A 15,064-nucleotide genomic window follows, 5' to 3' on the forward strand; every position below is an offset into this window, starting at 1 on the left:
TCTCCCTCACCTCCCCGAAGCTGGACCTAGCAGTATTTGACTATTGCAAAAGCTCTAAGTATCTATTTTTGAAAACATCTGTATGAATAATATCAAAGTTGAATTTAAGACTAAGAAACAGTTTAAAATATTTAGGACATATCTAAGTTACAAAAACTGTTTGTATACGAAGTCACTCAAACGTTTTTCTTTACTGTGTTTTGCTGTCATACCATTCTGCTTGATACCAAAGACTTACAGTGTCAGATTTTACTGAGGATAATAATTTTCAGAGCACTGGGTAAAAACAATAGTTGAGATAACTGTTTTTAAAAGCCAACATTGTGCTATAGAGTATGCTAGAGAAGATCTGTAAACATCCTGGTAAAGACCATCTGAGAATAAGATAATGGATATATAAAATTACCACTAGTATTACACAGGAGCCAGGGGCAACACCCATCTTCACCTCCTCTGGTTAAACACAGAAAATTCCCACCTCACATCAGTGACACAGTGGTATAAACCTTTGGAATATCTAACGTAACTTCTACTTCTACCATCTCCATAACCTTTAAACTAGAAAATTGTTAGAGCTCTTGGGAGAAGGAAAAACAAACTAACACAAAAAAAGCCCAAACAGAACCTCTCCCCACACACACCCTCCAAAAAAAAAAAAAAAAAAAGAAAAAAAGGTTAAATCTCATTCTTATTCATTCTGTATCATAAAACACCAAAAAGGGCACTTCACTGGACAAGCACTTCTCATTTGTACAAGAACTCTAAGAAGGACTACACTGAAGGGTCTTTTTCTGGGGGGAATAAACTAGTCTTTCATACACAGTACGTATCTTTGCTTATTTCACACAGAAAAGCATTTTCATAGTGATAATTTACTCTCTGATTTTCTGTCTCATAATTATAGGTCTCTCGCTGAGTAAGTTTTTTCACAAGGTTGGAATTAATAAATTACTTTTATCATTCAAATTTTGAAATAATTATACAAAATCATGTAGATATATGGAACATGCATGCTGCTCTGATTCCTTTAATGTATTATATAGCGTTGAATTTGTAGGCTGGAATTTCAGAAACATGATTACCATAATTATTCTATGAAAGAAAAAAAGCAGTATAATTTTTTATTTTTTGTAAGCAAGCCTGCTGAATTATTTCCCATTGTATTTTAAGTATATTCTTTCCGATATGCTTTGCACATAGTGTTTCTGGTCCTCAGATTTCTACAGTACTTAATTTTGTCCACATTTGGACAATAGACCTGTTAATCCGAGCTGTTAGCTAATTTGAGCCATTAGCTAATCTGAGCTCTGTTCTCCATATCTGTATTAGGCCTGTTACACAGTGGTCTGTTTGCATGAATGTTTGCACAATAAGGTCCATTTCCACTCCTCACATACTTGACATATGTTTGAGAACTGCAACTGGTGAAGCACTGTGTCAAAGCTTGCCATGTGGATATAAACAGTTTAAATCTTTCCAATGTATATATGCCATTGCACAAAACAGAGCTCTGATTATTACCAGGTACTGTAAAAATTTAAGTGACTTTTAAAACTACATCAAGTCTACTGTCAGTAAGTGACTATTCCATTAAATTCAATGCATCGACATAGACCAAACCCGATGACTATGTTTTATACATCACTGTGATTATGGGCTGCTCACAGCACATAAGCACGGATGTTGTTCGAAAATAATCTAATTACCAAATAAAAGTTGTATTCACAAAACCAAGTTTTAAACCATGTTTCACTGTGTCTTCCAAACCTAAGAATCACAAAAAAGTACTTAAATGCATGTGTATGCATGTGTGAACTGATACTGAAGTATTAGATACAAGGATGAAACCTGGGATAATCTAAAATCAAATTTACTACTTCTGCCGGGGGACATTGTATTGTGGATTTTTAATAGTAGAAGGAAAGCAGAAATAGAAGTAATTTAAGTTCACACAAGACTGTTTGCCTAGGAATGCATTTTATTGAAGCTTTAAAAAAAGGGAAGAAGGAAGTTTTGGTGATTCTTAAAATAAGAGGAATTTGTGGATGTAACAAAAAAGCTTGGCTTGATGACACAAAGGGCTCAGCTATTTGGGGGAAAAAAAAAAAAAAGAAAAGAAAAGAAAAGAAAAAGGTATCTGAAGTAATGAAAAGATAAAACCAAGCAAAGACATAAACTGACTACATAGTTCAAAGTAAATTTCATCTCTTTCTACTCATATCATGATGGCACAACCCATTCAATCTGCATTTGTAGAACTAATCCATTTCACTTTCAAATGAAAGCTTACAGAGTAATGGTATTTGGCTAAGTGACAAAACTGGAAGGTAGTAAATGGCACACTAAAAAAAAAAAAAACCACAATCCAAACAACCCCCTCCCCACCACGAAAAAAAATAAAAAAAAAACAATAACCAAAACCCCAACAAAACCAAAACCAATCAAAATAAACCCCACAGGAACTCTGACATAGCAGCAGGAGATGGATACATTTGTCAGATGGTAACCAATAGTGATATTCACCCAGTGAAGACATTTTCCTCTATTACTAATTTATAAACATTAATAAAAAATTGTCATTTTATTAGTTTACTTTCCACGTTCTCCAACACAATCCACTGTTATAGCCTCAGTTAATACCCCATTAAATTAAATTCTTAACTTCAAAATTCCAATTGAAATTTCACAGTAGCAAGGAATTTATCTCTGATGGACGAAGAGTTGATATGTTGGGCCAACTCTGCTCTGATCTATTGTGAAATAAAATCCTTCTCTAAAACGGGAATTTGTTGCTGTCATACTCATTTTAAAGGGGCAGTTACCACGACTTGTGAGGTTAAAACTGTTAAGGCTCAAAACAACATTACCTATCTACTACGATTGCGAGCCTTAAACTTACGATATCTATTTATGAAAGCTCTGGGTTTGCATACTGTTACAAGTTCAATGTTTTCAAACACAGATCTTTAATTTTATGACATAGACAAGCACTCAATTCTACAGATCTGTACTACTGCAGTAATAATTCTATTCAAATGCATCAATGCATTAAAAACATAATCCAGAATTGTCATCTTTATCTATTGTGAATTACGGTCACTTACAAAACCCTACTGCTTTCATAAAGTGAGATGTTATGCTGTTCACTTTTGCAATAATCTCTTTAGTTTCAGATAAGGTTATTTAGGTACAAATACAACTGAGTTAACATTGCACTCTGAGCAGGGTCCAGTAGATGGCACACACAGAAAATTTATTCATGCAACAAGAACAGCTTATATGTTACCAAAGTCCCTGCTGATACAAAAAAAGCTAACAGCCAGCAAACTCTTGTGGTCTTCCTCAGTTATTAAACACTGCTTTAGGAAGAGGTGGAGTCATTCTAGACTCACTGTAAGTGCAGAAGTTGAGAGAAAACTGACCCCCAATAGTGTGGATGAATGTATTGGTATTATTCCAATTAGTCCTGGCATTAGAAAAGGTTTCTCAAAGATCACCTTTTAGTAAAAGCGTTCTGGTCTACTTGAGTGGAACCTGTATGTACCATTTGGCATCAAGATTGACAGAACACTGCTTAGCAAGTTTCAGAATTATTGCTGAGAGATTGTGAGGCTCTGATGGTATTTTAAGAATAATTCAGCTTACTCAATTAATTTGATGCATTGATACTAACTCACTTTCTCTTAGTATGACATTTTTAGATGATATTTTACCCTGATGCTTGGCTAATTTAATTTAGTGCTTCTATGGCATTCTTCCATAGTCCACAGTGGAGCAGGATTCTCTAATGAAATATTAGAGTCTTTGAATAAAGTTTGATTTTTGTATATTGATCCTTCAATGAGCAGTGCAAGCCCCAGTACTTCATGCAGCCTCACCACAATTCTACAGTACTTACTAACTCATTAACACAGTCCAAGAATTGAGCAGGTCTTCTTAGTAATTCTTTATTCTTTAAATAATTGCTGGTCAAAAGCAAAACCACTTAATTCAGCTGCTAAAAGGATACATTTGGCACAATGTGCACAACTCCATTAAACTGCCTGATTAGGCCTGAAAATACCTCCCATGGGATTTCAATCATTTAATTCCTCTTCAGTTTTAGAAGAGTTGATTAGCACCTCACTTAATGCTTTATAAACTTACCCTTACCTTGTAATGATATGTAGATGGAGTTGAATTTCATTCTCCATTTAGAGTCATTGAAAGATTCTTGCAAGTAATTATAGATCAAAATAGCTGCATTCAGAAACTGCATCTTCTAACACCTATACACATATTTGTATTTAGACACCTTTTTCATTCCAGCAAATGCTAGAAGATATTTTTGAATGTTAAACAATAGTTTGAGAGAGGCATGAGAAGAGCACAAATCAGTATTATTATAATATCAAGTATGTACGGTGCTAACTGCATTAAGAAAATTGCCACTTACTTCCATTTCAGAAAGCACATAATTAAATTTCGCAAAAGTGACTGAATGAATACTAAAGCAGCTGCAAATGGATCTTTTTCTGTTTGATGTGAAGTGAAATGTTTTCAAATGAAGTTTCACCAGCTCAGATATATAAATACAGATGAAGCTATATTCACTGGTCTTGTCTTTTTCCTTACATGAAGAGCAATGCAAAGATACATTCAAACTACAGAAATGTTATCAATCCACTATATTGCTGCACCTAAGGATCTCAAAGCATGTCAAGAGTATAAGTCTTCAAAACAGACCTGACTTGCTAAACTCATGCCCCACAAAACGTTTACAGTAAAAAAAACACCAATGTACTGTGTAGCTCAGGAACTAATTGCCTGAGGGCCCCTTCACTTAGATGAAAATCTTTGGCCAAAACCCCAAGACATCAGGACCATAATCCAGTTAAAATGCCTTGGCTTAGACACCAAGATATATGGCCAGGGTGTGCATCTATGAGGATGCATGCATTGTGTAAGTGAATAAGATTATGTATGCGGTAAAAATTTCTCCAACGCTATGTACACCACGTGATCTAACAATTTAGCCAGAGGTTAGTAGAGCAGGAAATATACAAAAATGGCAATACTGTGGTTAGAATGTACACAAAGATAACAAAGTTGCAGACTAAATTAAAATGAGAAGGTAAGCCAATTGTTATTGTAAAGGCACGCATGCAGCTCCAGGGAGCCTACATGTGCACAAGATGACACATCCATCAGATATAACACCTCCTTGTCAGAACTGGGGAGACTAAAGTCTTCTTGTGACATTCTGTCTAGGGAAGAATAGCCATCAGTCTTTAGAGTCCACACATCACCAAGATGCAAGAACACTTCAGGAGGAGGGATATATAAAGCCTGCTAAAATGTACCGGCTATGGTTCATTAGTGCTTGCTTATTAACCAGGTTACCAGTAAACTATTGACTGGCTCTCTTCCATTTGTCTTCCTTCTTTGCAGGCAAGTATTCTGCTTGAAACAAATGCAAGAACCTCAAGGCTTTTTGTGGTAGTTGGTTTAACAGCTACTTAAAATTACATCAAGGAATGACAACTCCCCATTTTCAGTTTCAGCTACACACTAGAACTCTTTGTCATAACAGGAGAACGACACATTGCAAATACAAAAGCCTGTTGAAATTCTCTTAAAGTTGAGTCATTTACCATCAATCATTTCTGAAAAGTGCCACAGAACTGTAGCATGACCCAACAAAGGATAAATTGTTTTGGAGAACTACATCTTACAGGGTTAAAATGTTTTCATACAGCATGCTAGTACAAAACATTGGCATGAGATAGTGAGACTTGTGGTTCACAGGACAAGGAAGTTTATGCAGACTATACACAGCAGATATACTCTCTGGTGAGGATTCTCACCTGGACTCTCTCCATACTCTTTGGAAACTGCGCTAATCCTTGAAAGCCCTGTGGAAGAGCTCAAGTTTAAGAAGGCCAAGGCTCTTCAGTTTAGATGCTACCACTGATACTAGAATCCGAGTTCAGACAATTGTGTAAAATAAGACAAACAAAAATACCAACCACAACCCACGGTATTTTTTTGAGAGACAGGGCAATATTGCAGTGTGCAGTACTGAAGTGCAGGAAGTCTCCAAACATTGTAAACTACTGAAAACCCAAGTTTGCCACGTTCTTTAAAGTTGTCATTACAGATCATCAATTTGTGAGCAGCTTAAAGCATATTAGACCTACTTAAATTTCAAAGCATGTATTGAATTTGTTTGAGGTCTACTAACATGAATATCTTTCCACAGATTATTTTAGATTTAAAAAAAATGGTTTTTATTTATTTTAATTTTTTTGGCTATTATTCTTAATTTTTTATTTATTTTAATTTTTTTGGCTATTATTCTTCATTAAACTCTTAAATTCCCAATTCTCCTCCAAGAAATCAATGGAATTCATGGTATTTTACTAAGCTTTTTTTTCCTCACCCCTACTGAATGACATGTAAGTGGCCTGTTGTAAGAAGATAATGAACCAAATAAACCCCAAGCTTTTGTATTTAAGCCTGGTTTATCTCCTTCAGTTTGGGCTGAAAGTAGATTTAAGATTAGCACATAAAATGGGTTTAGATTCTGAACCCCCTTTGACGAAAAGGAACTCAGACATAATACTGGCTTCAAATCCATTTCCAGTGCATAAAACAAACACAAAAGAATATTTAAACCTTTTCAACTCTTGGAGATTTAACTGCAGGTAACATTCAGTGACACACCTGTAACAAGTTCCTGTAGTAGCCAGACATATATATTAATCTGTTTAAAATTTAAAACATTATCTAGAAGAACTAGGAATTTAATTAACACCTCTTAACAGTCATTTCTGAAATCTCCATATGACCACAGATATGTTCTAACCCTTCACTACAATTCTGAGCTTTGATGTTACAGAAAATGCAGAAATAGATACGCATTAGCTATGCAAGACAATAAAGCATATGGTCTCCTGATTACTTTAAAATAAGCACTCAGAAGTTTAATGAAGAGAAATAATTGCCCTCCCCTTACTAATGATGATTCTGCTAGGTTATTAGAAAACATCTGATGCATCACATCTTTTGTATGTAGCCTAGTAGGATACTGAAATGGAGAAACATGGATTGTTTTACCTACTATAGATGCATAGATAAGTGTGGAAATCAAAGAATAACTCGTACATTGCTAATCCCATTTACCCAGAAACAGGGATTATACAGCCATGTACTTTTTTTTGTGTGCTCTTCCCAAAAGATTTTGCACTAAAAGAAAAAAATGGAAAGGAAAATAATTTAAAAAATATTTTCAATCTTCAATTCAAGTTTTCTAAACCATCCAACAAGACAGAAGTGAGAAATGCTGTAACTAAAAAAAAAAAAAAAACACAACAAAACAACAAACCAATCAAGCCACCTTTAATTTATTAGACATCAGAACATGTCTGATGGAGCCTTCTTACACAGATCCAATTTTGGTGCTCACAATTCCTTAAGCTGGAAAAAGCTCAAGAAATGAATAAGGGTTTCGTAATTCTGCTGCCATAGAACTATTTGGTTTCACCAAACAGAACTTTTGTGTCTTCCTCCCAGCTCTTTCGGAGTCATGTACTAGGCAGAGAAACTGCTTTTGAAAACCCCAAAAAGCAGCAAAGACTAAAACAGAATAGCTAGATTTAAATCACTGAAATTCTTGAGAAAACGGAATTGCTTCTATTGTGAACACGGAATTGCTTCTATTGAGAACAAACTGCACAGATCACTTGAACCCATCTGTTATCCCCTAGAAGATGACAGAGCACCACATGGATGAAATACAGCCATCAAGAGCCATGCTTAGACAACATACTTCCCAAATAATCTTCTCTTTAATAATCCCTCAGTAGTAAAAATATCAGATGATAAATCTAGAGTGTAAAGTAGGGTTAGTTGTGCATTCAAGATTAACTGTCCAAAAGATGCTAATCAAGAACTTTTTAGAATTAATTAGGGAACAAGTTCTGTCAGATCTATTCTAAATCCCCAGCCTCCAATATCTCTTTTGAATTAAAAACTTTTTAAAGAACAAAGTAATCATTTCAAACTGCCCTAAATTATTTTTCAGAACAGGTTTCATATATTAATAGCAATATGTTTTTGCCAAGTGGGCATGATATCTTTGGGCCTAGAACAATGACTCACAAAAGTAATTATTCTTGTGTAGACTGATATTTGCGAAAAAGGCATATAACTGATAAGCAACAGAGTTGTCCATGACAACTATACTGTTAGTTTCTTATTAAAGGATATCAAAGGACTGATTATTATGGGGCGATAATTATATTAATTGTGTGTATACACAGGAAAGGTTCTACAACTTTATTTACCCATTACAGTCAATGGCAAACCCCTTAGGATTTTTTTCCCCTCAACCTTTGAAAGGAAACCTGCATTTTCCTTACTAGGAGAGATTCCTTTCTTTACATGCCATCACACGTTTGAATATATGTAGTAAATCAAAGTGCTTATTTGCAGTCATATCCTTCTGCTCTTACACTGGAATTGAATCTTTCAATAACTGTTTTATAAGACAGATATCTTGCTCTTCTCATGTGTTCTGGATTAATCTTCTCTTCACCTTTGCAAGTGTTATTAATTGAAAATAAACAGGCAGCTAATTTTACATTGGACAGTCAGTTCCAAAGAAAGTCTAAACCATCTGGAATGGATGTGAGAGGATTCCTAACGCTCAGTTTCATTAGACTCCCATATGATCCTGAATTACTGCATCAAAGCTCAAATCTCCCCAGCACTATAAAATTCGTAACGTTTTGTTTATTTTAGTTTATCTGGTCAGCCTGTTAATGCCATTACACAATGCATATATTCAACTTCTTTCTTTTGTTACTATTCAGAATCACATTTTTCAGCCAGTCTGCATCCTGATTTCAGGCTGATCAGTAGCAACAGTTGCTTCAAAACTACATTAGAAAAGGATATTCTTGTCCTCATCTTTATAGAAGCAAGACTTATACAGATAGTTCTAACTACTATGGTTCAGCATAAATCCACAGGAGATTCTAAAGCCATTAAAATTTTCAGAAACTTTCCAAACTAGAGATCAGGGTAATAACATCAGCAGATATCAGTGCTTTCTTGTCTTTCACTGTTATGATGCACAGAACACACCAAGCATGACAACTGAAAGCCATTCAGTACTAAAGCAGTGTGTCATGTTCCCACTTTCCAAAATGTTTGCCATTGGGGAAAAAAAGTCCAATTGTTCTTATATTTTACAAATACAAAGTGGGAAACATTTCCACGGAAAAAGTGATCACTTCACAAAATTCTCATGAAAATTTCATCTCCAAACCTACATGAGCACAGCATGTTCACAGCAAAGAGACAAGAGCACTAGTTATTTTCTTCAGAGCTGAAAACAGAATCAAAGCAAAAGCTTACTGCAAGACATCTTTACTAGAACAACAAGGGGTCATGAATTCTCTCTCTCACAGTCCTTGTTCCTAATAATCAAATACTGTTCATAACAGGGTTTGCATGAAGCCCATTGAAGGCACAAGAGGCTTTTCATTTTGTGCACTTTAGCTCAAGCTCTGTATGCTTTTATAAGAACATTCTAGAATTCTGCTTTAGAAAAATGACTGATAAGTGACAGCGTGAGGGAAAATGGGAAAACATCCTGTCAGATTGCAGACATCTCCTGCACTGCCAAATGCTGCTTAAAAACCTTAGTAAGATAGCCCTTACTGAGTTTTAACATGGTCAGGCATTGCACTCTAGATCACTACGACTCACAGGCCCTTCTCACAAACCATCCCAAAGTCAAATCAATAAAGCTTTAATAATACACTGGAAATATCTTAATTTTATGCTATTTTTGAACGGCTTTACCATACTTATCAGTGACAAAAATCAGAGCAGAAACACTCATCAAATGAGATTGGTTCCATCACTGCAGAATCAGTAACAATGTTTTGCTATCAGAAAGGATGTCCTTGCCTTTTTTCATAAAAATTTGCACCTCTGTCTTCACTACCTACAGCCTCAGAAATCAGGATCTGTTCCTACTTAACACATACTGTTGACACACAGAAACCTAAGGATCTATAGCTGGAACATAAGGTATTATTTTACTTTGTTCAACTGAGCTAGCAGCCAGCAGACATTGGCTGGCTTTCAATAGTACCAGGAAATCTTGTGGAGTGTTCTCTTTCCCCTCTTATCAAAGTTCCACCTTTTGCTACTTAGACACTTCAGACACCGTAGTTCTCAAAACTAGATATTATATAGGACATATTGTGCAGATCTCAAAGTCAGAGGGCACTCAGAGCCATTATATCACCACAGCAAGTTGTGGAAGGTTCTTTTCTCAAAAATCATTAAAGGCAACCCTTATGAGTCCTATTGATAAAATGCCTCAAAAAAAAAACCAAACAAAAAAACCCAAAAAAAAAACAAACCAAAAATCTCTTCTCTCCTGACTGCCTGGTCCTAGGTCTGTCTATTGATGAGATGTTTTCAGACTCGACTCCTTCCCGTTGGTTTTAATCAAAGCTGATGTTTGATAGTTTAAAAGAAAAATCTTCTGTCTCACATCAAGCCTCAGACATTGTCCCACCCCAGCAGCTTGTAACAAGTGATGTTTCACATAAAATATTACTTAAAATTCTATACAATTCCATAAACAAGACCAGTAAAATACATAAAAAAAGATTGATTAGACTGTAGAAAACCTTGCTGAATCAAGTATGTAATCATCAATAGTCTCCCTCTCTCTTTGCCACCGGTGTCATAATATAGAAATATTTTGCCCTTAAGTCAAAGACTTCAAAAATCAGGGAATATAAATATTCTGTCATCAAATACTACACACTGCACTTTTTTCATAAGTGACTAACATTAAAACATACTTTACTCAATTCATCAAGTTTTACCGATCATCAGGAATTGAACAATTAGTCCAGTGCACTTTCATTGAAATCAAAGTTTCACTGAAGAGACATTGCATTTGTACTGGGAGCTTGATGTTTTTTCTTTTCTCCCCCCCCCCCCCCCCCCCCTCCATGTTCTTTCAAAACCCCCATATTACCATATGATAAAGACAAATTTATGTTTTTTAAGCACATTTTAGCTATTCTAGGAAAACAGAACACTGTAGCATTCAAAACTCCTGCAGCTGTGAAGACTTACTGGCTAATTTATCTTTTCTATTTTCCCTCTATAGAACAATAGCAAGTGTACATACCACAGTTTAAAGGTTTTAGTAACTACATCTCTTTTCTTCCCAGCATTCACTCAGTATATACTCTCCAAAATGCTTCAGCACCTTTTTTCCTCATTAAAACAAGCTGACAATTGTATGGTAGGGGGGTTGTTCATAGGGTTCACGTCATTGAATTACTAGGTGAAAATCTGTAAAGTTAACTGCCTATTCTTTACATTACTATCTCAAGGTTCTTGTAGGCAGGTATGGGTATGCTTTGTCCATGGTTCTGAACTGGGAGGGAATCGTGCAGTTTCCACAGCTCCACAATAAACCCACTTCTCAGCAGGACTTGGTAGTTCGAGCACAGCAATACAATAACTGCAATTAGGCTCTTGCAGTCATCTTGGAAGGGGGAAAAAATACATTTGGTACAGAGGATAATGATCACATGAGGATAGAAAGACACAGAAGTCAGTGCTGCAATACTTATCAGGTAGCCTGAATCAGTCCTTTCTCAAGCCCTATTCAGCAGTGCTTCCCCAACAGTCAGATATAGTGAAAGGAGGGACTTAAACCTGTTTCTTAGAACCACACACACAAAGGGAATTTTTTTTCAGATCACTTATGGACAAACAAAAACCAGATAAACCAAAAACTTAACACATCTAACTTACTCAGTATTCTTTCTTATTTTATTTTCAGAAAGATGTGCAAAAGTTCTGAAGGGGAAAAAAACTGAAACTTCTTTGTGACAAATTAAAATATACATAATGATGCACAATCCCTGCTTGAATGTAATGAATTATCAAACTGAAAGCACTGAAGTGCTCAGAACAATTATATCCAGGAGGACGTCTAATTAATGTAGCTGCTATAAAAGGAGCATTGCATCTTTTGATAATTGAGTTTTATTAGAAATGAAGGAGCAGAGGCATAGGATTAAATTGATTGATTAAATTGATCTATTGTTTTCTGGATGAGAAAGAACAATAGCTAATGCTTGGCACTCAGAAAAAGAACCATAATTTTTGAGAGACTGAAGGGTAGGACTCCAACAAACCTTGTTAAAAGACAAAATCTCTCTAAAATCAATTTAGAATAAAAGTAGTGAAGAAATGGCTATAAATTGCACTTGGAATAATCTACTTGAAAGAATTTCTTTGCTGGTCAGTCATCACAACATAACTACCACAGCTTTTTCTCACATACCAAACACAGTAGAAATTCCAGCTTCTTAGACTGTTACAGTTAGACAATCCATAATGCATGGATCAAGCTGTAAAATTCTGATATCCTGAACTGCTATAGTTAAATAAGTTTACTCTAATGAGTAAAACTAATCACACTCCTTTGACTCCACAAGTCCTAAATAGGACTGATATTCAACAACCACTTAGATAAGGAAGCCAAAATAGTAATTCAACTGTCGCTCCTTACTGGGCAGCAAAAGTATTGCTCAGTTGGGAATAATTTAGCAATATATATTTGGTTCATTTACATGAAAGAATAATACTTGCGTGAGAGAGTTTTCCTGCATGTCAAAGACAGCCTTCTCCTGTGAGTGGTCCTTGGCTCACTGTCTCTTGAGAATAACACAAAGTGTAAACACAAAACAGCCAACAAGTTTGTAAAAACTGACATAAAAAGGTGCTTTTAGTGGCATTTTATCTTAAGCACTCTGTTGTGGTATCGCTGCTCTGAGAGGTCAATATCAAATAAGGAAGAAGAGTTTTGGATACTATATATATATATATACATAAATTTATTTCTGAACTGTCCTTCTGAGGAAGGTAAAACCCTGTAAATTTACAAAGCTACCACACGTGCAACTACTCATAATTTTTCACAAACTAGATACAGTGGACTTCATTCAATCTGATACTGATTTTTTTTCCTGCTCTCTACTTGAAACAGGACATGCCCAATCTGAAATCATTTATCTAAACTTCCTAATTTTCCAAGTTTTGTTGAGTTCAAACAATTTCAGAGATAAGAATTTAATGAGGTAATGTCTCAAGGAAAGACTAAAGTAACAGCGCCCTGGAACTACGATTATGTTTCATGCATTTATATATTGTATTTGTACAATTTAGAATTGTGCTTCAGAGATTAAAGGTGAACTCAATTCATCAGCAATTATACAAGGAAAATGGATCAGCAAATGAAACTCTGCTACATGATAAAAATGGACACATCGATTGAGCTCTTTTTATGAGTTTCTATTTTTATTGTGTTCCTATCTTCTTCTTTGTTCAATAATGAAGGGGAGGGGATGTAGACATCCATTAGCTTGAGCCCCCATATGTAGAACAAAGTTTCCATTGCTGCACATTAGCAAACCGGTCTTTAATTTCTCCCAATTTTATTTAAACTTTGCCACGGGACATCTGTTCTTGTGCACTGTGTTTTATTGTTGACACTTTCTACGTACTCACAGGAAGATGAGCAATAATTTGGAAAGGATGTTTCTGCTTTAACTTAAGTATTCTAGAATGTCCTTTTTAAAAATTAAAATGCCAGCACAGCTCTCTTCTTTCATTATGGTAACAGCTGAGTATCTCTTTCTAAATTGAGGATGTAAGAACAAACCAGAAGTAGTGCAACATGTGCTGCAGTGACAAACTTAGGGTACTTACTGGTCTGCGTTATACAGAGCAAATAAGAGATACTTGCTTCCTGCTAAGTCCTTGGAATTTGTGAACAATAAATGGTATCCAGGTCCAAATCATTCCAAGTTCTTTTTTTACGAGGCAAAACCCAACTGCAGTATTCTTTTCTGCAGCAAAATCGGCCCCATTAGTTCTCAATTTTAATTGAAAAAGAAATCAGCTAAAAGGTGGAATCACTCAGATTCCTCTTCTACTCAAATGTCAATGAATTTGTTTATATAACTGAAGCTGAGCCCAAACCAGGTTTTATCTGGAGCTTTAAAATTAACATTGCAAAGACAACCTTATGGTTTAATCTATCATGCAGCATTAAGTTAGAACTGGTTGCCAATTTCTAATAAAGTATCCTTTTTTCTGAAAACGTCATTTGCCCAAACTAAGCATATTCAAAACAACAGCAATAATTGAGAAAAGGGAGACAGTAATCCCAAAAGTAAGATTTATTTAAAGCTATTCTCTGATGGCAGAAACTTAGCTTGAAATTTCTGCTCTAATGAGCATTTCCATGATCTTTGGTTTCATAGTTTAATAAAATAAAAGGTTTCCAGACTAGCCTGGATTGTGCTAAAACTTAAGTCAGGGAAAAATAATGACAAAGCATTTTGACCAGATTCCTAAATGTCAGTCTAAGATTGCAAATATCTTTCACTGATATCTAGAAGAATTGTATTGGCAGCCAAGACTGAAGGTTGTTCACCAGATCAAATAGGTTCAAGTTTATAATGCATAGGTTATTACTAATGCATCACTAAAGCCCTCAGGTCAATGGACCACAGTAGGAAAGGAAAGAAAAGAAAGGTCCTAATATCTTGCAAAATATCTTTCTTTAGATTCCTTAGATATTTATCTTTTGTGTCAACTTGCTTACCTAGTGAAAGAAAGAAGGCAAAAGTGAAAGTGAAGGCAAAAACATGGCTTAAAGCGGGTATGGCTTTAAAGAACAATAGCTGCTCTCTGTGGATGCTTATTTTGATGGGAGATTTACCCACTATTAGTTTCATATTTTTATTCTGATATTGTTGAATGCAAGCATAGAAAGTTAGTTTAAAATGTCAGGAACAAAAGAAGTTTAAAGCTTTGATTCAAATACATTTTTTAACAAGTATAAAAGTAGGGACTGTATTCTAGGCCCTTTAAATTGGCTGAATTAATATGCTGGTTGGGGCTAAAGGAAGAAGAGCGCAAGACAACTGAGATCTTAGGATGATGTATGTACAAGAAAGGTGAA

General features: G+C 35.3%; 1 protein-coding gene across 2 annotated transcripts in view; it reads right to left on the reverse strand.

Annotated features, from left to right (window-relative positions):
- Positions 1 to 15,064, reverse strand: part of GLDN (gliomedin) — a 99,722-nt gene that overhangs the window by 62,713 nt on the left and 21,945 nt on the right. Inside the window, exon 1 of one of the 2 annotated variants that reach the window (XM_061446953.1) lies at positions 9,314 to 9,335. The exons of the other annotated variant lie outside the window; for it this stretch is intronic. The gene's annotated coding sequence lies outside the window, so the exon portion shown is untranslated. Of the gene's footprint in view, positions 1 to 9,313; positions 9,336 to 15,064 lie in introns of those variants that run through there. 2 annotated transcript variants of the gene reach the window in all.

This window comes from Pezoporus flaviventris, unplaced genomic scaffold (assembly GCF_033815535.1).
Source record: "Pezoporus flaviventris isolate CSIRO_AGI_PZ_B2104156 unplaced genomic scaffold, CSIRO_AGI_Pfla_v1 ptg000006l, whole genome shotgun sequence".
Lineage (NCBI taxonomy): Eukaryota > Metazoa > Chordata > Aves > Psittaciformes > Psittacidae > Pezoporus > Pezoporus flaviventris.